Raw genomic sequence first — 11,841 nt, forward strand, 5'->3', positions numbered from 1 at the left:
CCAAGAGAGAGCCCATGGCTTGGGTCCAGGAAAGCCAGGGCTCCTAAGGGACCCCTTTCACTTACCCCCCCTTCCCCAGGGAAGATTTGCTGAAACTCCTGATAACCTGGGAAGCTCCTTTCCAAGAGACACCCCCGCCCCGCCACATTCTCCCAGGACGCTGAGACTTCAGGTGGTCGCTCCCCACTAGGCAGCTTTGCCTGAGGTGGAAACATGGGGAGGGTGTGAGGGCTAGTGCTCTCTTCCCAGGACCTGACAGTCAGGCCCCTAAGAAGTTCCCTACTTGCCCTAGGCATACACATCTACACCCACTGACTCACCCTTCTCCTCACCCCTCCTTCCTCAGGCTTCTTTCACCTTCTCTGCTCCCAACCCCTACTTGGCTACCTCTACTTTCTTCTCATACCCCAGCATCCTGACGGGATGGATGGGGGGCAGGGAGCTGCAGCCTTCAGGCCTGCTGCCCCACAACTCAGTAGAGGTGCTAGGAAGGGATGCCATGTAAGTACCCAACACTCCTAGTACTCTGACCACCTCTAAGTCCAGCTGCCTATGGGTGATTCCTGAACAGCCCTGAACACCCATACTGCTCCAATTTCCACTCCTCTTTCTTGTGAGTCTCTGGTTTCCTGGGGCCACATTCTCTCAAGTGAACATGTCCACAGAAGAGGTGATATGATAGGGCCTCCATGTGAAATAGGAAGGGGCAGAGATCTTGGTATTACTCATCTCCTTTCCTTTTTCACCCATTCGTTTTCCTTCTGAGGGGGCCTTCTAGATATCTGCAGCACTGAGAATTGGAGGAACAAGGAGCTCCCTGACTCTCCCTCAATCGCATCATGCAGTTATATCTCTGGCTACTCTTCTTGATGTTCTCTCCTCCAACAGTGAGTTTGGTTTTCAGCAGGTCTCTGTCCCTACCTGGGAATGGCTGGAACTCACCTCCTGCTCCTTACTTTCAATTCCTGTCCCCTGCCACCCCCTCCTCCACTTCCAGCAGTACTGGCCTTGCCCTCCCAGCAGAGCCATCCTGGGCCTGTTTCCATAGAAACTGGGTAGTCTCTGGAGTGTGGGAAGGGGAGGGGAGACAGGAGCAGGGAGGAAGGACCAGACCCCAGGGCCAGCCCTGTCCGAAGGGAGGATGGGATCCTGATTTGGGAAAAAGAAAAAGGAGGTAGCAAAAGCTTGGTAGGTTCTGTCCCCACGCAGCTTGCTCTGCTGCCTCCTGAGGAGGGGACACCAGTTGTGTTCTCCCTGGCAAGGGAAGGGAGATTCCTCTCTCCCCAATCCCCTAAAATCCTTCTTTAATGGGAACTGCCTGATCCAGGAGAAACTCTTTCCCATAGCCACCACTCTCTAAGACAGAGACCATAGGATACATCACTCCTCTAAGAGCTCCACACTAGTTCAAGCTTAGTGGCTCCAATCTCTGGAGGCTGGGCGGCCCTGGGACCAGTGGCCGCTGCTGACCCCATGGCGTGCAGCTCTCAAAGGCCCCATTCATTTCTGGGGGCTGAAGGCGCCATTGTCTGGGGCTGGGGGGTGGTGGGGGCAGTGGGGGGTCTCGACTCAGAAGGAAAGAATGTGTCTGGAGAAGTTGCCCCCAGGGCTCCAGTCTCCAGATCGCCACCAGATCTCCATCAGGACCCTTTCACGACCCCAGCCCTTTCCCCCATTAGCTCCCAGCAGCCTTCACGCTTTCCTCAGAGAGGGAACTGCCCCACCCCTCCCTGTCTCTTCCAGCAAACCTTTTCTGGGGCTGGGAGCTGTCCAGCACCTCGGGTCCTGACAGACTTTAGCCTCGCCTTGATCGGACAGGAGGGTGCTCAGGACTTTCGGGGCTTGAGAGCTCTCCTCCACCCAGGCCAAGACCACAAACCACACCTGGACTGGTTGGGCTTGGGTGCAGTTCTGAACATGGGGATTCATCAGTGCTGAGAACTGACCTGAGGAGCAATTTGACTCCCACCCTATCTTACTAGAATTGAAGGGTTAAGATCCATCCGGCCACTTCCCCTGGAATTTTGTCTCCAGTAGGGGCAGAAGAAATAACCATGAGGTGTCAGGCCCTGCCTCTCCCTGCCCCCAGTCTCTCCCTCATGCCTCTGTTTCAGTTTTCCTCCCCCTCTTTCCCTCCTCTTCTCTTTCCCTCCCTGCTGGGTTGGGGGCTGCTGAATTATCATTTCTCGGCTCTGCTAATGTGCTTCCTGCTGCGGGGAGGGATCATAATTCTGGGAGATGATTAAGTTTCAAATTGTTTTTCTTTGTGTTGTGTAGATGAGGCTTTAATGTGGTCCCTCCCCAGACAGGGGGCCTGGCCTGGTCCCAACTGCCTGCCCCCATCCCTCCTTTGCTAGCCCTCTCCTCTCTTATTGCCTGGAGGTCTGGGACCATGTCCTTTGGGGTTCCCACTGAACTTGTGACTAGGAGATGGGGTTGTGAGGTATGGACCTACCCCTGATTCAAAGGAGAATACATATGATGTAGTGGTGAGGAACACTGGTTTTGAAGTTAGACAAGTTAGAATTCAAATCCTAACTCTGCCACTTACCAACTGTGTGACCTTGGATGAGTTACTTAAATGATCTGAGCCTCAGTTTCTTCATCTACTAATCGGGGATAATTTAATAATTGACTCATTCAGCGTTTCTGTGGATTTAAGATGATGCATGTAAGTGCTTACCAGAGTGCCTGGCTCATAGTAAAACTTAGTAAATGTTAGTGGTTATTAATATACGCATAACCCAACACACAACCACCCAACACAAAACAATCCTGTGTGATCCTGCCTCCCCCATCCTCCCTAATTTTGTTCTCCAGTTCAGTAAATGTATATCTAATGCCTAGTATTTTCCAATACTGTGCAATCGAGATGAAGTTATCCAGGAATGAGGAGGTTGGTTTGTTTGCTTATCTTCCTTAAAACACCCTTTCATTCACCTCCATCCCTCCTTTCAATTTAAGTTCACTCTCATTATACCCTCCCACCTACTTCTAGTTCTTCCTTCATTATTCCCACTCCATTCTTCCTTCATTCACTGTGGTCTAATCACCTCACTTTGATTCTTATCCTCCTAACTCACATGCATCTTTCACCTTCTACATCATTCTTAATCCCATTTGGGGCCATCAAAGGGAATAAAGGGGTTGGATTTTCAAATGAGGAGAGAGAATCCTGAGTTGTACTCTGTGTGTGTGTCTAAGGATTCACATTCAGCAGTCGGTCTATATGAACACTCGTATTTGAAGATTTTATATATTTATTTGTCAGAGAGAGAGAGAGCACAAAAAGGGGGAGCAGCAGGCAGAGGGAGAAGCAGGTTCCTCACTGGGTAAGAAGCCTAATGTGGGACTCAATCCGAGGACCCCAGGATCATGACCTGAACCGAAGGCAGATGCTTAACTGACTGAGCCACCCAGGCATCCCTGAACTGTCATATTTGAACTGTGTGCTTATTTGCTTGTTTTCCCCCTATGTATAAGCCTTACTACACTTAATATAGAAGTCTGTTTCTTTGCCTACCTATCTTCCTTCTCTGCCCCTGCCTCTATCTTCTTTTTCTCTGAATGGGAAACCCTGCTGTTAGTCAGTAAGAGAAGCTGATTTATGATAATGTATTTGTGTCTCTGCTCAACTGGCTTCCTACCCTTCACCATACTGGTTTTTTTTTTTTTTTTAAGATTTTATTTATTTATTTGACAGAGAGAGAGATCACAAGTAGGCAGAGAGGCAGGCAGAGAGAGAGGGGGAAGCAGGCTCCCTGCTGCGCAGAGAGCCCGATGCGGAGCTCAATCCTAGGACCCTGGGATCACGACCTGAGCTGAAGGCAGAGGCTTAACCCACTGAGCCACCCAGGCACCCCACTATACTGGCTTTTTTTTGCCCAATGTTTCCAAGATGTCATTTCACAACTCTTTGAGGGTTTGGTTCAGTGCAAAAACAGTAACTACTCTATGTATTAAAAAAAATTTTTTTTTAAATCTATTTATTTGAGAGAGAGAGAGGTAGAAAGCACAGAGGGAGAGGGAGAGGGAGTACCAAAGTCCCAGCTGAGCAGAGAGCCTGACATGGGACTCAAGCCCAGTACCCTGAGATCATGACCTGAGCAAAGGTGGCTTAACTGACTGAACCACTAAGGTGCCCCTACTCTATGTATTTTAAACTGAAAGGAAATTAACATAGGGAATTCAGTGCTTACAAAAACAATATAAACACTTGTGGAATAGACTCCTGGTAACTGTACCAATAAAGCTAATACCAGGAGAACTATGTATGTGCCATGATTAGGAAGATAAAGCTTAGAATGCCACCACTGAAACAACGGAACTAAAGAACACATTGCCTGAGATTTGCAATCTAGGAATTAGAAGAGACAGAAAGTTGGAATGGCTGTTGCAGGAGAACCCCATGTCTGCAGGATCCTGCTTACCAGCAGGAAGCCCAAAATAGCAGAAAAAAAAGCCTCTTCCTCCTTTTTGTCTTCCAGTCACACAAGTGACTATAAGAGAGTGAGGGAAATGTATACCAGCTTTCTAGTCTTTGTAACACAGCAGAAGAAAGTAGGAATGCAGGATGCATGCCAGCTGACCATATTCAAGCTAAACTGGACTCTGGTCTTTAGGTGTTCACAAACACCTGAATCAATGTAGATGGAAAGGATAAGCCAGAAAGTGTCTGTAACAGACCAAACTTCAGCCACATGAGGTATGGGACCTTAGTAATCTTAAACTGATTCCAGATCTCATTTGGACTATGGAGCTCAAGCTTTGCTAATCGCTGGCAGAACAAAGCTGAAGACAGTGTAGTAAGGAAAGGGGAAAAGAGGAGACCATGACCCATTGTCCAAGACAGTTCTCACTTTCAGCAAGGGGCTGTATGTGGTAATCTAAGGGTGACCCTGGGTGCAGTCCCAAGAAAGAAGGGCCTATATTCAGTGGCAGCTCCTCCCACACCCTGGCTGGTTTTGGTTTATGTGGCCTTATGAGGCTCACTCATCACCTGCTTCAAGATCATCATTCTAAAGTGAGCCCCAGGGTCACCACTGGAAGAAGAAAAGCATGGAGGGAAAAAAGACTAAACTGGGCCTATTTCTTGAGCAGGTGTGCCAGCACCTAGGAGTGTTTTGCTAGGCAACTCTGAGGAACTGGCACCTTCCAGCTGTCTATATTTGCTTCCTCCTGTAATTCCAGATGTTTTGGCATCTCTCCTCTTCTATGACTCCAGGAATCAGGAATCAGGTCCAGTTTCTGGTACAATAATGGCAGCTTCCAAGATCCCCAATCAATCTCAAGTCCATAAATGACTTTAGTTTATATCTACTGAGTTAGTATGAAGGTCTAAGGATAAGGACTAGACTGGCATCTTCTGATGGGCTTAAAGTGGAAGGTAGCATATGCTGGTGAATATAAGTGTGGCCTCAAGAGTCCTGTCCTGGATTAGCTGCTTCCTAGTTGTATGACCTTGGGCTAATGATCTAATCTCTCTGAGCTTGTTCCCCTTCTGTAAAATAAGAATAATATGTACTTATCTCAGAAGATGGTTGGATCATTAATTGAAATAATACTACATAAATATATATGAAGTGCTTAGTCCAGTGCCTGGCATATAGTAAACTTCAAATAAATGGTAACTGGTAGTATTTTTGTTATTACTGTCAATATGGTATGTTCTCAGCAACAAACATCTTCCCTCTTAATTACCAGGAAACATATAGAAAAGGAGGTTCTTGGCATGCCTGGCTGGCTTAATCAGAGGAGGATGTCACTCTTGGTCTCAGGGTCTTGAAATTGAGTCCCATGCTTGGTGTAGAGATTACTTAAATAAGTAAAATCTTGAAGAAGGAGGAGGAGGAGGAGGGAGAGAGGGAGGCAGAGGGGATGCAGAAGGAGGAGGGGAGAGGGGGAAGAGGGGAAGAAGGAGAGGTTCCTTATACAAAGCTTGCTCCAGAAATATGAGCTCTTAGTCACATTCTGGAAAAGTGGTGAATCAGATAGGTCAGGATGCCCCCTCAATCCTGTTCCCTCCAGCTGAGGAGTCTGTCCCCTTCAATCCTAGTGCTGTCTCTGTGTGCTTCCATTGGGCATCTTAACACAGCCCAGGAGGAGAGAAGCATGCTGTCACTTGGACAGGTGAGAGACTGGTGATATTCAGAGGTCCAAGATCAAAGTAGTTTGGAACATCTGCTCTGAACTTGTGTGCCCCTTTCCCCACTCTGCTCTCCTTTCTCCAAACCCTCCAGCTTAATTTCAGTTTCATTGAGCATCTACTATGCACCAGGCACAGTGCTAGGCACTGCTGGTACAGTAAAGAATAGAGAGAAAGGCAATCCCTAACCAACTGGAACTCTCAGTTGAATGGGTCACAAACAATACAAATGTAATCACACAAATAATCACTTAATTATAGTTATAATAGGTGCATCCAAGGAAAATGTCAGAGAGTAATGAGAGTGGATAATGGGGGAAATTAGCCTCCCTTGTTAGTCTGGGGGAAGAGGGTGCAGGAAAAGAAGGCCAGATCAGACCTGAGGATTAAGAGTCAGCCAGCCAAGGAAGAGGAAGTGCCCTGGGGAAGAGTGACTTCCTGCCAAAATGTTAGATGATAACTTTATGGTGTGTTGTCTTGACCAGAGGTATTTGATTCTTAACTGGGGACTCCCAAAGGGATAAATAATTAATGGTGGGATTTTTGAGAAGCATGTGACCAGCTGATAGGGTCAGAAGGCCTTCTCAATAGCATTCACACCAAACCATTTGGCCAGGAGTCCTCTCTCTGGGTAATTTGTGTGAGTAAGTGTGAGTGTGTGTGTGTATGTAGGAGTGTAAATGCATGTTTGTGATTATAAATATCAGTGCAGGTGTCTGTGGATAAATGTAGAGCTGTAACTAATAATTTTGAGATCTGGGCCAAGCAGGAGAAACATACCTTTAAATCCAGGGGTGTTCCAGCTCATAGTGGAATTGAGGGAGAACAGAGAAGGAAGACCATTTCTCTACGTGCACACAGGAGCCCCAACAGTTGGGTTTCCTGCCCATGACTTTGGACATCTCAGGTCATCCATCTCTGCCAAGTGTCAGGGGCAAAGTAGTAGCCAGCCCTGCTAGGAAAACATCGGTGCTAAAGGTTGGGGAGGAGGAGAGATTTTACATTTCCACAGGCTGTTAGAAAGTCAGTATTTAGAATGTTGGCACCCTCTATATTTTTATTCTTGGGCTCCTGGTGAGCATACCTTTATTGAGACTTTGAATGTATATATGCATATATATGTGTGTGAACCTTAGTTGTATGTGCTTCTGTGTGTATCTGTATATTAGGTGTGTGTTTATTTTTTTAAAAAGATTCTATTTATTTATTTATTTGACACAGAGAGAGAAAGCACAAGCAGGGGGAGCAGCAAGAAGAGGGAGAGGGAGAAGAAGGCTCCCAACTGAGCAAAGAGCCCAGCACAGCAGGGCTCGATCCCAGGACCCCAATATCATGACCCAACCTGAAGGTAGACGCCCAACCAACTGAGCCACCCAGGTGCCCCAGATGTGTGTTTCTGAATAGGTGTTTGGGGACTACAATGTAAATTCTAATAATGAAGAGCCCCTGTGTGCTTGGGGCCAGCAGACATGTTCCTGCCCTCCTTCTATCCCACTATGCCTGTCTCCACTGAGCTCATGAGGAACAGAGGCAGGGATTATCTGCTGGTCAGAGCTGAGTACCTTCATATTAACAACAGTCTGCAAATGTACTGACCACAACAAGGCAAACAGAAATAATACGCTCACATTCACCTCCATTCCATAAAGTAAGTGGAATCTGGGCCCATTGCAGTGAATGAGCTTCAATAATTCATCCCAGCTGCCAATGTGATATTGATATAAAGCTAATTTAATGCTGGGGAAGCCGAGGAGGTGAGGAGCAATTATGCTTTCACCTGCAGCACAGTCTGCTTGCTGGCTCTCGGGTGCCACGGTGGAAAGCAGAACCCCAGAGTGGGAAAAGGGTCGAGAGTTCACTTACCCCCTTTTCTTTTTACAGACAGTTGACTTTCTGAAACTGAAACTGTTAGAATGGTGTTCTATTGTCTTCTTGATGATATTTTTTTAAAGGTTTATTTGTCAGAGAAAGAGAGCACAAGCAGGGTGGGGAGCTCAATCCCAGGACCCTGGGATCATGACCTGAGCCAAAGGAAGATGCTTAACCAACTGAGCCACCCAGGTGCCCCTGCCCCTGATATTCTTTTGTTTTGTTTTGTTTTTTAAGACTTTATTTATCCATTTGACAGACAGACATCACAAACAGGCAGGGAGGCAGGCAGAGAGAGAGGAAACAGGCTCCCTGCTGAGCAGAGAGCCCAATGAGGGGCTCTATCCCAGAACCCTGAGATCATGACCTGAGCCTAAGGCAGAGGCTTTAACCCACTGAGCCATCCAGGCACACCCCGCCCCCCCCCCGATGTTCTTGAATAGAGACTTTCTCATCCCCATCTCAGGATTCAAACCTGCCAACAGGGAAGGAGATGTTTCTTAGATCAGACCAATGTTTCTTCTATATCTCCTTCCAAGGAATCAAAACCACTGGCACTTTCAATGGGGTATAACAGTTAGGAAAGTGAGATTGAGGTTTGCCAGAGAGAGAGGGAATCTGTGGTTTTTAAATTATTTTTATTTTTTTTAAAGATTTTATTTATTTATTTGACAGAGAGAGAGAGAGATCACAAGTAGGCAGAGAGGCAGGCAGAGAGAGAAGGGGAAGAGGCTCCCTGCCAAGCAGAGAGTCCGATGCAGGGCTCGATCCCAGGACCCTGAGATCATGACCTGAGCCAAAGGCAGCGGCTTAACCCACCGAGCCACCCAGGTGCCCCTAATTTTTTATTTTTAGTAGGCTCCATGCCCAGTCTGGAGCCCAACACGGAGCTTCAACTCACTACTCTGAGAGCAAGTATAGTTACTATCCTAAATGATAGCTCACAACCCACTTGGTTTTCTTTCTCAAAAATGAAACTCACTCATTTAATGTCCCCAAAACATTTGAGTTCCTATCTTTCTTCCTTTATTCAATAAATGCTTAGTAAGCACCTATTGGCCCTAGGTGAACCAAACAGTCTGGAATCTTGCCTTCATGGGTTGACAGTCTAATGGCAAAGAGAGGCATTAAACAAATACACAAATAAATATATAATTCCAAATTGTTCTTGTTGCTACTTATTTTTATTAATGCATTAATTCAACCATCAATTGGATGAGGGAGAATAACTGAAAGGAACAGCTTTGGAGGGGCGCCTGGGTGGCTCAGTGGGTTAAGACTGCCTTGAGCTCAGGTCATGGTCTCAGGGTCCTAGGATTGAGCCCTGTGTCGGGCTCTCCGCTCAGTGAGGAGCCTGCTTCCCCCTCTCTCTCTGCCTGCCTTTCTGCCTGCTTGTGATCTCACTCTCTCTCTCTCTCTCTGTGTCAAATAAATAAAGAATCTTAAAAAAAAAAAAAAAGGAAAAGGAAAGAAACATAAAGAGAACAGCTTTGGAATGGGATGACTTCTCTGGGCCCTAAAGAATGAATAGCCTGGAGAAGAATGTGGAAAGAATAGATTGGGGGAGGAAAAGGCACAGGTTTAATGTTTTGCTTCTTGCCGTAAGCACACGATTAAACCTTACTGGGGTTGGTGGGAGAAAAGATATTGGAAAAGAAAAATCTGAGTTCAAATTTTGCCTTTGCCACTTTATAGTTGGATTGCCTTGGATAAATTAATGCTCTCCTTCAAGTCTCAGTTATCTCATCTATAAAATGGAGATGATAACGTCCCCCACTTTATGGAACTATTGTGAAAAATTAAGTTAAATAATGTTCTAAAGTGCTTACCAGTGCTTGGCATATGGTGTCAATAAATTACTATTATTGCTATTTTGATTAGCCTCAGATGCTCCAAGTTCATTATTATCCCCAGGCTTTGGCACAGTTTGTTCCCTCTGCCTGGATAACGCCCCATTCCCTTTTCTCACTTATATGCATCTTTCAAATAACAGCTGAAATGCATTCCCTGAAAGGACTTTTCTGACCCCTATATCACTAGCTTTCAAACTTCAGTGCATATAAGAATCACTGTGTGTGTGTGCACGCATGCACATGCACACTTATTACAAAGCAGATTCCCAGGGTTTTGTTTGTTTGTTTGTTTGTTTTTTTAAGATTTTATTTATTTATTTGATAGAGAGACATTGAGAGAGGGAATACAAACAGGAGAAGTGGGAGAGGGAGAAGCAGCCTTCCCAGTGGAGCAGGGAGCCTGATGTGGAGCTCGATCCCAAGACCCTGGGATCATGACCCAAGCCGAAGGCATCCGTTTAATGACTGAGCCACTCAGGTGCCCCTGATTCCCAGTTTTGACAAACTACCATAGTAATATAAGATGATAACATCAGGGGAAAACAAAACTAAATGAAAGATTTATAGGAATTCTCTCTACCATCTTTGCAACTTTTCTGCCAATCCAAGATTATTCCAAAGTAAAAAGCTTATTTAAAAAAAGCAGATTCCTATTCAATCAAAATAACGATGAGATACCACTGCACACTATAAAACCAACCAACAAACAGAAAGTAACAAGTGTTGACAAGGATGTGGTGAAATTGGAACCCTGGTCTACTATTGGTGGGAATGTAAAATGACCACTTTGGCAAATAGCAAAAAGCAGAGGCTTTAACCCACTGAGCCACCCAGCCGCCCCCAGTCTTGTCAGTCTTGTTGAAACCAGTTGGCCATAGATACATGAGTTTATTTCTGGATCCCTAATTCTATTTAATTGATCTATATGTCTGTCTTTATGCCAGTGTCACACTATTTTGATTACTATTGCTTTGTAGTAAGTTTTGAAATCAGGAAATGTGAGTGGTCCAACTCTGTTCTTTTTTTCAAGATTGTTTTGGCTATTTAGGGCCCCCTACATTTCCATATGAATTTTAGGATCAGCTTTTCCATTTCTTCACTGAGTCTAAAGCTCTGAAGTTGAAGTCCAAAAATCTGTTGTTTAAATTTTTTTACGATTTCATTTTATACATTTTTTTAAAAATTTATTTGACAGAGATCACAAGTAGGCAGAGAGGCAGGTGGGTGGGGGAGCAGGCTACCTGCTGAGCAGAGAGCCTGATGCCGGGCTTGATCCCAGGACCCTGGATCATGACCCGAGCCGAAGGCAGAAGCTTAACCCACTGAGCCACCCAGGTGCCCCTAAGATTTCATTTTTGTTAAGTAATCTCTATATCCCATGTGGGGCTTGAACTCACAACTGTGAGATCAACAGCCAGATGCTCCACTGACTGAGCCAGTCAGGCACCCCTTTAAATTTTTTTTATTATGGTAAACACATATAAAATTTATCATCTTAATCATTTCTAAGTTTACAGTTCAATAGTGTAAGTAAATTTTTTGTCTTGCAAAACAGAAACTCTATATCCAATAAGCAAAAACTCCCTATTTTTCCCTCCCCACAACCCCTGACATCTACCCTTCTATTTTCAGTCTATATAAATTTGTCTATTCTAGATCCCTTATATAGATAATATCATGCAGTATTCTTCATTCTGTGACTGGCTTATTTCACTTAGGTTCATCCATGTTGTAGCAAATGTCAGAACTTCCTTCCTTTTTAAGGTTGAGTAATATTCCATTAGATGTATAGACCACGTTTTGTTTTGTTATTCATCCATCAATGAACATTTGTGTCTACTTTTTTGGCTGTTGTGAATAGTGCTGCTATGAACATGGGTGTACAATGATCTCTGAGATCCTGTTTTCAATTCTTCTGGGTATATAACCAGAAATGAAATTGCTGGATCATATGGTAATTCCATTTTTAATTTT

This window comes from Mustela lutreola, chromosome 5 (genome assembly GCF_030435805.1).
Source record: "Mustela lutreola isolate mMusLut2 chromosome 5, mMusLut2.pri, whole genome shotgun sequence".
In the NCBI taxonomy this organism is placed as follows: Eukaryota; Metazoa; Chordata; class Mammalia; order Carnivora; family Mustelidae; genus Mustela; species Mustela lutreola.